The sequence below is a fragment of the Phoca vitulina genome, unplaced genomic scaffold, assembly GCF_004348235.1.
Source record: "Phoca vitulina isolate PV1807 unplaced genomic scaffold, GSC_HSeal_1.0 scaffold7, whole genome shotgun sequence".
NCBI classification, from domain to species: Eukaryota; Metazoa; Chordata; class Mammalia; order Carnivora; family Phocidae; genus Phoca; species Phoca vitulina.
In genome coordinates this window covers 14,593,336-14,604,854 of record NW_022589710.1, presented here as the reverse complement: position 1 = coordinate 14,604,854, position 11,519 = coordinate 14,593,336, and the positions used below count along the sequence as shown (strand labels likewise).

The 11,519-nt window shown below is 40.1% G+C and overlaps 1 pseudogene; it reads right to left on the bottom strand.

Annotated features, from left to right (window-relative positions):
• Nucleotides 1-10,438, bottom strand: LOC116632637 (annotated as a pseudogene).
• Nucleotides 10,439-11,519: the final 1,081 nt, after the last annotated feature.

The following is an 11,519-nucleotide window of genomic DNA, read 5'->3' as shown; positions in this document are numbered from 1 at the left end:
TTAAGGAAAAGAGGCTTTCTTAACTTCATCTTGCTTTTTGATTTGTTTGTAGACCTTTATCATAATTCCTCTGTCCTTGAAATCCTTTTTGGACCTTATTCTATACTTTATGGAAAATAACAAAAGAATTATTCCCCAGAATTATGAGAATAATCTCATCAGCTTTCAGCAAGACAGATTTAAAGTGGGTAATACTGAATTCTCTATCTCAGCGACGACATTTCATCTTCCGTGGAATCTTCATGTGTGTGATTTGCAGAGGTCGTCATTAAATAGTATGACAGAAAAAGGGACATGGCTGGAGATGAGGCCAAAGAGGGATGGATCTTGACAGATTGGAACTAACTTCAAAAGAGGAGAAAATTGATTTGGGGTTGTATCAAGTGTACTTGGAAATAGAGGGTGTAGTCTTTATTATCCCGTGAGTATATGAGTCTTCATATATCACTAAGTCCTTTGGGAAAAATGGCTACTACTGCAGACATGCTTATCACATCAGATTTGTCTAACATGTTATTTGTTACAGACTTTTATTCTTCTAGGTCAAGGTGGCATATGAATCCATTTTAGGTCTGTTTTAAGGCCTTATCTCAGTCAAAAAAAAAATGGTATTAAGGTCACAAAGTGTAGAGCAAGCCTTGGAGAAAGGTGTGTATTGTTCCAGCTTGATTGTTACTAGAATGTAGACGCAGGACTTCCTACCGTGAGATTAATGAAAATACCACCCACCATTGCTCACATTACTGGGCGATTTATTCTCTCCATAAGGGATGGGAGTAAAATTCAAAGAACAGCAAAGAATGCTTAAAAGGATTCATTGGAAATGATGAAATAGTGGGACTTTTAAATAGAATCATAAAGGTTAGATGTGTAAGAAATCTCAGATGCCATTTAGTCCTGTCTTTTCATTTTACTGAGAATCACAGATGGGGACAAACTCTCCTTTTGCTCAGAATCATAACCCAGAATCACCTGTCTCAGGGCTTTTACTGGTTAGTTCAGAGCAGGGCTAAAACTCATGGAGGGTCATGACTCCCTTTCTCCTGTTCTTTGTGTCACATTGATCTATCTTGAATCTTGAGCCATTACTTACTAAAACTAACTGTAAGGTGCCTGTTTATCTGACCTATTTCTTATCACTTCTCCCTGCACCATCTCTGCTTGCTGGTGAATCTAATCAGCTCATAGAGCCACGGATGTACCAACTTATGTTGCCTCTTACCTTTGTCATATTATTACTCATTCCTGGAGAACCCTGTGCCCTTTCCCTGCCTGTCAGTGCGCAGTCTACTCTGTTTGACATTCTACTCGGCTCAGGCAAATCCCACTTCTGCCATGGAGATTTCCCTGACTACTCAGCCATGACAGATTTATGGTTTTGGAATTTCTTAAGTCCTTATAGTTTATAACAGTGGCTCCCAAGTCCAGCTACTTTTCAAAATCAACGGGGGAGTTTTTTTTTTTAAGATATTAAATTTTATTTTAAATGTCGATTCTTGAGCCCTACTTTCAAGATTCTATTTTGAGATAGGTCTGGAGTGGAGCCCTGGAATCTACATTAATCACCACCCCCCTCCACACACAAAAAACTCCCCAAATGATTTTGACGAGCAGATGGACTTGGGAACCAATGATCTAAAATATGTAAGAATTTAAAGTTTGAACACTTTTTTTTCATGTGAGTTTGTTTTCTATTCCAACCTATAACGTGACCTGTAATGAATGTGGTCGAGGATGGTGGGAAAGGGAGGAAGGTGGTAAGACTTGTTTGCAAAAAGGACTAGGGTCTGCTTGCAAAACAAGTCTTGAGAAGCACATTTCTTGAAACGCTAGCTATTCTGGTGAAAGTTAAAATGAAGGGAGACTCCTAAAAAAGATACTTGTTCCACAAAGCTGTTAGTTATAGAAACATCATTTGATACTGCAAAAGAAAAAAATACTTTAAAATCTAGCACAGCTGAGAGAGTATAAGTGAGTATGTATTCAGTTTGCGTCTTAGCAAAAACTTTTGGGGACTATATCCTTTTCTTTTTTGTCATTCAATTGAAGTATAATTAACATATAGTGTTATAGTAGTTTCAGGTATACAATGTAATGATTCAATAATTCTATGCATTTCTCAGTGCTCATCATGATACCTGTACTCTTTTTTTTTTTTTTTTAAGATTTATTTATTTGAGAGGGAGACAGAGCACGAGCAGGGGGCAGGGAGAGGGAGAAGCAGGGTCCCCACTGAGCAGGGAGCCCGACGTGGAGCTCAATCCGCGGATCCTGGGATCATGACCTGAGCCGAAGGCAGACGCTTAATCGACTGAGCCACGCAGGCGCCCCATGATATGTATACTCTTAATCCCTTTTACCTATTGCACCTATTCTCCCTCCACCTGCCCTTCCGCAATCACTAGTTTGTTCTCTGTCTTTGAGTCTATTTTTTTGTTTGTCTCTTTTTTTCTTTGCTCATTTGTTTTGTTTCTTTCTTTTTTTTAAGATTTTATTTATTTGAGAGATAGAGCACGAGCAGGTGGAGGGCAGATGGAGAAGGAGAAGTAGACTCTCTGCTGAGCAGGGAGCCCAACTTGGGGGTCTGTCCCAGGTCTCTGGGATCATGACCTGAGTCGAAGGCAGATGCTTAACCGACTGAGCCACCCAGGCGCCCCTCATTTATTTTATTTCTTAAATTCCACATATGAGTGAAATCAGAGTGTCTTTCTCTGACTTTTTGCACTTAGCATTATATCTTCTAGGTCTATTCATGTTGTTGCAAATGGCAAGATCTCATTCTTTTTTATGGCTGAATAATATTCCATTATATCTTTACCCATTCATCTACTGATGGATGTTTGGGCTGCTTCCCTAATTTGGCTATTGTAAATAATGCTGTAATAAACACAGGGGTGCATATCTTTTTGAATTAGTGTTTTCATATTCTTTGGGTAAATACCCAGTAGTGGAATTACTGGATCATATGGTAATTCTATTTTTAAATTTTTGAGGAGCCTCCATACTGTTTTCCATAGTGGCTGCACCAATTTGCATTTCCACCAACAGTACACAAGGATTATTTTTTCTCCACATCCTCAGCAACACTTGTTGTTTCTTGAGTTTTTGATTTTAGCCATTCTGACAGGTGGGAGATGATATCTCATTGTGGTTTTGATTTGCATTTCTGTAATGATTAGTGATAGCATCTTTTCATGTGTCTGTTGGCAATCTGTATGATTTTAGAAAAATGTCTATTTAGATCCTCTGCCCATTTTTAATCAAATTATTATTTTTGATTTTGAGTTGTATAAATTTTTTATATATTCTGGATGTTAACCCCTTATCAGATATATCATTTGCAAATATCTTCTCCCAAGGCAGTAGGCTGCCTTGTCTTTTTGTTGATTTAGACCATACTAGTAAGGATACAGTAACTATTTGCTGAATGAATACATTTGATAACACTTATGAAAGTGAGACTGGGGGTGCCTGGGTGGCTCGGTTGGTTGAGCAACTGCCTTCAGCTCAGGTCATGATCCTGGAGTCCCGGGATCGAGTCCCGCATCAGGCCCCCTGCTCAGCAGGGAGTCTGCTTCTCCCTCTGACCCTCCCCCCTCTCATGTGCTCTCTCTCTCCTCTCATCCTCTCTCTCAAATAAATAAATAAAATCTTTAAAAAAAAAAAAGAAAGTGAGACTGGGTTAGAAGATTTAAGGAATGACAATAAAAAACTTAAAAAGGAAGAAATGGCTTTAAATGAAGTACAATAAGGATTAAATTTGGAGGGGCGCCTGGGTGCCTCAGTTGATTAAGCGTCTGACTCTTGATTTTGGCTCAGGTCATGATCTGAGGCTTGTGAGATTGAGCCCCACGTTGCCAGGCTCCCCACTCAGCAGGGAGTCTGCTTGAGATTCTCTCTCCCTCTCCTTCTGCCCCTGCCCCCAAGATAAAAAAAAGGATTAAATTTGGAAATAGAGAACCTAGTCCATATAGATCAAGGACCCAAGCTCAAAGGCCTTCAGCATTAGCAGAGCATCTAAAAAGAGTGAAGTGCAGATAAGACTTTAGTCAGTTGCAAGGATTCTGGTGGCCTGGGAAGTGTATGCTAGCCTAGAGGCATTCAAATCCATAACAAAAAAATCACAAACACCCTGCAAAAAACCCACTTCTAAATGTAGAGCAGAATTCTGCTCCTTCTGTCAGTTTGCAAGTGCTGATACCATAAAAAATCTATGGAAATGCAGTTGTAGTCCTTCTCATTACTTTTATTTTTTTTTTTTAATTTTTTTATTGTTATGTTAATCCCCATACATTATATCATTAGTTTTAGATATAGTGTTCCATGATTCATTGTTTGTGCATAACACCCAGTGCTCCATGCAGAACGTGCCCTCCTCAATACCCATCACCAGGCTAACCCATCCACCCAACCCCCTCCCCTCTAGAACCCTCAGTTTGTTTTTCAGAGTCCATCGTCTCTCATGGTAAGTGTGTGGTATGAGTCACAGAAAGTGCACTGACCAAGGAAGGAGTTTGGCCCTTTTGGGTTCTGGAAGAGTCTTTTGCACTGAACAATCTGTGGCTTTGGACCAACTAATTAGCTGTTGTGGGCCTCAAGTCATTCACCCCTTGGTTGTAGATAAAAATGTCACTCCCTGGGGTACAGACAGATGTTTTTAACTCTCTAGAGTAAAGGTGCCCTATAAAGTTGAAAATAACTGATAGGATACTGTAGAGCATTTAGACTTCTTAGAAAAAAATCTCTTTATATGTGTATTTTGTTCCTCCTTCTTTTTTCTGCCTGAAGTAGACATAGCTTCAACCAAATCTCTCATTTTAATCCATGTCCTATCCATAAGAAATGCATAATGAATGTATTGATGAATTACCATGCAAGCTGAGAAGCTGCATGCTGGCTTGCTTGAGGATTCAATTAAAATTGAGCAATATTATTTTGAATAATCAAATGCTGTTTTGAATAAGTAATTCAAGTAAACAAAGCAATTAGTAAAAAAGTGATGGTGATGAAGTTGAGTGGGAGCAATTCTTATATATATATATGAAATATAATTTTTATACATATTTTAAATATAATTTCAGAATTGAAAAAATAATAGCTTGTTGGAATGGAAAAGTTTATATTGGAAATAATAATTTCCCCAAACAGCTAAGAAGTCTTAAATTTGCAGCCATTCTATAATCCTCCTTGATAAAACAGGTTTAATGAAGTTCATAATACTGTATTCAGTACCAATGTAAAAGATTGTCCCTGCCCTATGGCCAGGTCTAGAGCTAATATAAAAGTCTGGACTGTATCTGTACCACATTAAACAACTGTATGTATAATCCAAGAAAGCATTCATGTGATAGGTAAGTAATTCAGACATCCATTCTCTTCTTCTCTCTCTGCCTCTGTCTCTGTTTCTGTCTCTCTTTCTCCTTCTTGGAATTGGCTCAGGTAATTGTGGAAGCTGACAGGTCCAAAATCTGCAGGGTAGACTGGCAAGCCGGGGACTCAGGGAAGAGATAATACTGCAGTTCAAATCTGAAGGCTGTCTTTTGGCAGAATTCCCTCTTCTTTGGGGAGGTTGGTCTTTTTTATTTTATTTTATTATCATTCTTTTTTTTAAATTTGAGTATAGTTGACACACAATGTTATATTAGTTTCAGGTGTACAATATTGTCATTCAGTAATTCTATATGTTATGCTAGGCTCACCCCAGTGTAGCTACGGTCTGTCACCATTCAATGGTATTACAATATTGTTGACTATATTCTCTATGCTCTTTTATTCCATGACTTTTCATTCCATAACTGGGAGCCTGTATCTCCCACTCCCCTTCACCCATTCCCCACCCCCCCACCTCTCTGGCAACCACAAGTTCTCTGTATTCATAGGTCTGATTCTTCTTTTTGTGGTTATTCGTTTTGTTTTTTATTTTTTAAAAAGATTTTATTTATTTATTTGACAGAGAGAGACGCAGTGAGAGAGGGAGCACAAGCAGAGGGAGTGGGAGAGGGAGAAGCAGGCTTCCCGCTGAGCAGGGAGCCCGATGTGGGGCTCGATCCCAGGACCCTGGGATCATGACCTGAGCCGAAGGCAGACGCTTAACAACTGAGCCACCCAGGCGCCCCTGTTTTGTTTTTTAGATTCTACCTAAGTAAAATCGTATGGTATTTGTCTTTCTCTGTCTGACTTCTCTCCCTTATTTCATAATACCCTTTAGGTCCATCCAGGTCAATCTTTTTTTTTTTTTAAGGCCTTCAACTGATTGGATGAGGCCCAGCCACATTATTGAGGATAATGTGCTTTACTTCTAGTCGGCTGATTTAAATATTAATCTCATTAAAAACACCTTCACAGAATCATCTAGAATAACATTTGATGAAATAGCTGTGTACTATGCCCCAGCCAAGTTGACACATAAAATTAACCATCATGATCTGCTATGTATTTGTGTAGCCCTCCTTCAAATCCTTATTGAAATGAGGTAGGTTATAAAATGTACCTGAGGTTAAACATGGTTTTTCTTTTTAGTTATTTCTAAAAGCTGTACCTGGCACAACCGTTAGTTTCCTTAAGCCCCACCCTGTCTTCTTTGGGATGGCTCTTATTTCATCACCCTGGCATTGAAAAGCTGTATGTAGTCAGGAGCTGCAACCATCCATCCCTGTGGTGGCAAACAGGTGTTTCTATTTATGCCTTCCACTGGATATGCCTCTCTCTGGAGATTTGAAAAACCTGGATATCAATTACTATTTTTTTAAAGATTATTTATTTATTTATTTATTTGACAGAGAGACAGCGAGAGAGGGAACACAAGCAGAGGGAGTTGCAGGCTTCCCAAGGAGCAGGGAGCCCGATGCAGGGCTCCATCCCAGGACCCTGGGATCATGACCTGAGCCGAAGGCAGACGCTTAACGACTGAGCCACCCAGGTGCCCCCAGTTATATAACTATTAAGTAAACACTTAAACTTCTGTTTTCTAGTTGTCTTACTTAAGACTCTTGGTTGCAATTATCAGGAACACATTTCTAATTCTTTAAGCAAGAAGAAAGTTTATAAGGAGGATTCAAGCAAAATTAGGGTGGCTTGTGTTATTCAAAACTAAAGAGAAATAAATAATTGGTAAAAAACCTGGATGTGAACCACATACTGTGATTATGAAGGTTCTTACTATCTCATAGCAACTAGACCAGGAAGTTCTTCTTTGTGTCTAATCTAAATTCCTGCTGCTGAAATTTAAGTAGTTCTTTTTCTGTGTGACTAATAGTAGAAGAGAAGCTTTTCATCTAAGGGTAGGAAGCATCTCTGGGTCAGGTGTTTATCACCAGGCTAAGAGGCTGTGGCCAGGAGAGCAGGATCTACAGTAAAAATATAGCTTTTGGGGGCCGTGTGTGTGTGTGTGTGTGTGTGTGTGTGTGTGTGAGGAGAAGGTGGAGGAGTGTGTGAGGAGAAGGCGGAGGAGAAGGGAAGGGACAAAGAGACATTCAGGTGGGATATTTCTCAGAGAACAGATGCTTGGATTGGGCAGACACAATAAACCTTGCTATGATGATTTTCCCTCTTATAATTGGTAGTTTTATATAATTGATAAGCCACTTAGAATAATAATAAAGAAAAAGGTCCTAATATTAGGGTGTGGAAGTGTTCTTGAAAGATCTACTAGTCAATCTCCTCACCCTACTTTCCTAAGAAATGTTTTTATTAAATATTGTACTGACTGACTGTGAGAATAAAGAGTAGCAATATATAATGTAAAACATAAAGCTCCCCATTGCCAATATCAGCCCCCACACCCTCACCCCAGTGCCATTCACTAGAGGTGAAATGTTGCTCTGTTTGGTAGGTGGCCTACAGATATTTCCTTTAAATATATAACTATCTTTATTCATAAAACATCCGTAGCATATACATCTGTACCAATCAGGATCTTTTTAGCTGCAAGTGAGGGAAAACTTAATTCAAGCTAGCTAAATTTATGAGGATATTTCTTACCTTAATCGCAGGAAGTCTGGGGGTAGGGTGTCTCCAGGCACAATATGATCAGGGCAGGTCAGATTCGTGTGATTATTTTTTTTTTAGTTCTGCCTCCTACATATGTTGGCCGGTCTTCAGAGAGCTTTCCTCATGGTGACTGGATGGCTCTCAGAGCATCTGGGTCACATGCCTCCTTGTTCATAGCGGGTCAGAGAGGGAGAAAACTTACTTCAGTCATGGAATCATTTGGATCAGCTTAAATCTTGTGCTCATCTCTGGGTTGATAGCATTATGGAGCACTGCCACATGCTGATTGGTTTAAGGCTGGATTCCTGACCCATCACTGATGAGGGGGATTGGGTTACCATGATCAGATTGGACTAATCAGAATCCACCGCTGAAGGTGGAATAGGGTCAATTTCTGCTGAGTCACATGATCTATGTGGGGAAAACATGAATATACGTTGAGATGGAGGCAGGAGAGGATAGCTGTGGTGTAGGCAACCAGCAATATCATTTAAATGCTTGTCTGTAAGCATATAACATGTATGTTATTCTTTCCCCCCACCAGAAGACCATATTGTACATTTGATTTGTTTTTTTCAAGTAGGGAATTATTTTGAAATTTTTATTTTTTTATTTTTTATTTTTAAAGATTTTAATTTATTTGTTTGACAGAGAGAGAGACAGCGAGAGAGGAAACAAGCAGGGGGAGTGGGAGAGGGAGAAGCAGGCTTCCCGCGGAGCAGGGAGCCCGATGTGGGGCTCGATCCCAGGACCCCCGGATCATGACCTGAGCCGAAGGCAGATGCTTAACGACTGAGCCACCCAGGCGCCCCTTACTTTGAAATTTTTGACCTAAGAACTGAAGATTAGAACTTGCAGATTTACCAGGAATGGGGTCATTAGGATGTTTATGAAAAGCAGAAATAGATAATTTCATAGAACCTGACTAGGAACAGTGGCCAAGAAAGGATGATATTTTAGGATATTAGTGATTGATATTACCTCAGGGCAGTGGGGGCAACGTAGAGGATATCTGAGGGGAGGGGGGAAGTGCTGCCCTTGTGAGGGTGCCTTTGAAGTCTCCTCATTGTCTCTTGCTGCTGCCAGCCTGCTGTCAACTAGTCATTCTCTTATCATCCCTGCTCGGCCACCTGCCTGGGTCCTGAAATGGCAATATATCAGGTGGTAGGTGATAGTTTGATTTTAGCCATATCTTGATGATAGCAAGGTTACGGATACTATTGAAGAAAGTCCATCTAATTTTTCCAGATATTGCTGGCCATTAGAAACTTGAATTTCTATAGTTTATATTAGTGAAATATAATTCATTCCAGATCCTTGACTATATTGTCCAGCTCAGTCATTAGCAAACGGGCACACGTGCCAAAGCTGGTTGTACTCCAAGACGCAGGTGGTTCCCAGTGTACCCAGGGTGACACTCACTTTCTCTTCTGCATCATTCTTCAGCAGTTAGAGTGGAATATGGGGATCCTCGCTAAAGTCGTCTCTGATGGCTCTGACTTGGAGATAGGTAGATGACAGGGTCATGGAAAGCCAGGGACAGTGTGGTAGGTGGCGTGCAGCTCATAGGGGCAGTGACTTTTCTGTGAGGGAGGAGGAGTAATGGTCTTGAAGAGGCATTGTGAGTGGGGAGTCTCCTATACCATTCTCACCACTGAGGGATAATGGAACAACGAGCAGCCTTTCCCTGGCGAGTTGCTGGAGAAGTGGAGTCTTTCATGGGGAGACAGGAGAAGAAGGCAGGGTTCAGAGGGGCTGTTTGTACGTGACTGCTCACAGAGAAGCAAGCCTCAGCCGGGTCTCAGCACACAGGTTGCCGAGGGTGAGGGAACAGGGTTCTCAAGGCGGTCACTGGGAGTCGGGGCTCTTACTCATGCTCCCTGGGCATCAGGTGGAGGTGAAAATACCAAACTGGCAAGTCTGTTGTGAGGATCAACTACAGTTGCCCGCCCGGACATATCCTTTGTTTTGAAATTGTTGTTTTCCAACCCTGCATCATAATGTGAACGTTGATTCCCTAAGTGAAGCTGCTCTCATCTATGGAAAAAAGATTCTTGGCTTCTGCCTTTTTCCCTTTATTGCCACTCTCTATCATACCTCTGCCTAAAGAAAAGAGGTCAGTGATTTGGCCACCCCATTGTTGAACTGTTGCCAACTCTTTTTTTTTTCCAGGTTCATAATTTCTTGTACAAATTGAGTATCACATGATGGGTTGACATTAGCTTCTCCAGGCATGGGAACTTAACAGATGAGGTACAGGTTAAAATCTGTTTATTTTGCTTTACAGCTGGTGTTTTTTTTTTAGATCTTACTTGAAGTATAAGACCATCAAAGCAATGCCTCCTTGTGTGGCCAGTACACAATTCGTTCTGTGTGTGCGAGTATAAGCGTTGAAATATTTTTTGATACCGGTGAAATGGAATTGGGCATCAGTTTCTGGACCTGCCATGATTTCAATCTTGAAAAAGGCACCAATTCCTCTGGTTGTCGAACTGTTGCCAACTCTTGGTATATGCACAGCATTGTAGAGTACTCCCAAAGCTCTAATTGCTTTATAAAACCTTAAAATCACTTAGTGATGCTTATCAACCCCTAATATTAATGGATAATGATGAAAACCATAGATGTCTCCCCATAACTCTTAGCATAAAATCAGTCGAGTCTGAGCCATCCTTTTTTGCTAGGAAATGTCATAAAATTATGGAAGTAAAGTAGTATGTTTTCCAACATTTATCTTGTGAAAAATTTTCTGTATTTTTTAATACTAAGTTATCATGCCTACCTGTTTTATAGTAATAACATCTAATGCAATTGGTTGAACTGTATCTGAGGAAAAGAAAACAGAAAAATTTCAAGAACTTTAAAAAATTTTTAATTTATTTTTTTAAAGATTTTATCTATTTATTTGAGAGAGAGAGAGAGAGAGCGCACAAGCAGGGGGAGGGGCAGTGGGAGAGAGACAAGAGACTCTCCATTGAGTGGGGAGCCCAACACTGGGCTGGATCTCAGGACCCTGAGATCATGACCTGAGCTGAAGTCAAATGCTTAACCAAGAGCCACCCAGGTGCCCCCAATTTTTAATTTCATTTTTATTTTTCAATTGCAATGTAGGTGACACACATTTAAAACTTCATTTATAAATGTTTTTATAAGCCTGTCATAATATTGCTAAACAGGCTGCAGAGAATATGATAGATTTTTTCGGATTGTGTAGGCACCAACCATTAAATCTTCAGCTTTGACTATGAAGATTAACACTACAGTCTCATCAGAGCATGCACATTGGGCTTCAGATCACTACCCCGGGGGGATGCTGAGAGAAGAAATTTGTGTTATATGTTCACTGTGAACTCAGTAAACACTCACGGCCACTTTAGTTTTGATTTTTAGTTGGAGGCAGGAAGTTTTTGCTTAACAGTTTTTGGTTGTTTAGAATCAAACTCCATGTCTGAATACATAGCAGTAAATATTGTATTCTTAGAAGTCTTCTGTTTAGGGGCACCTGGGTGGTTCAGTCCATTAAGTGTCTG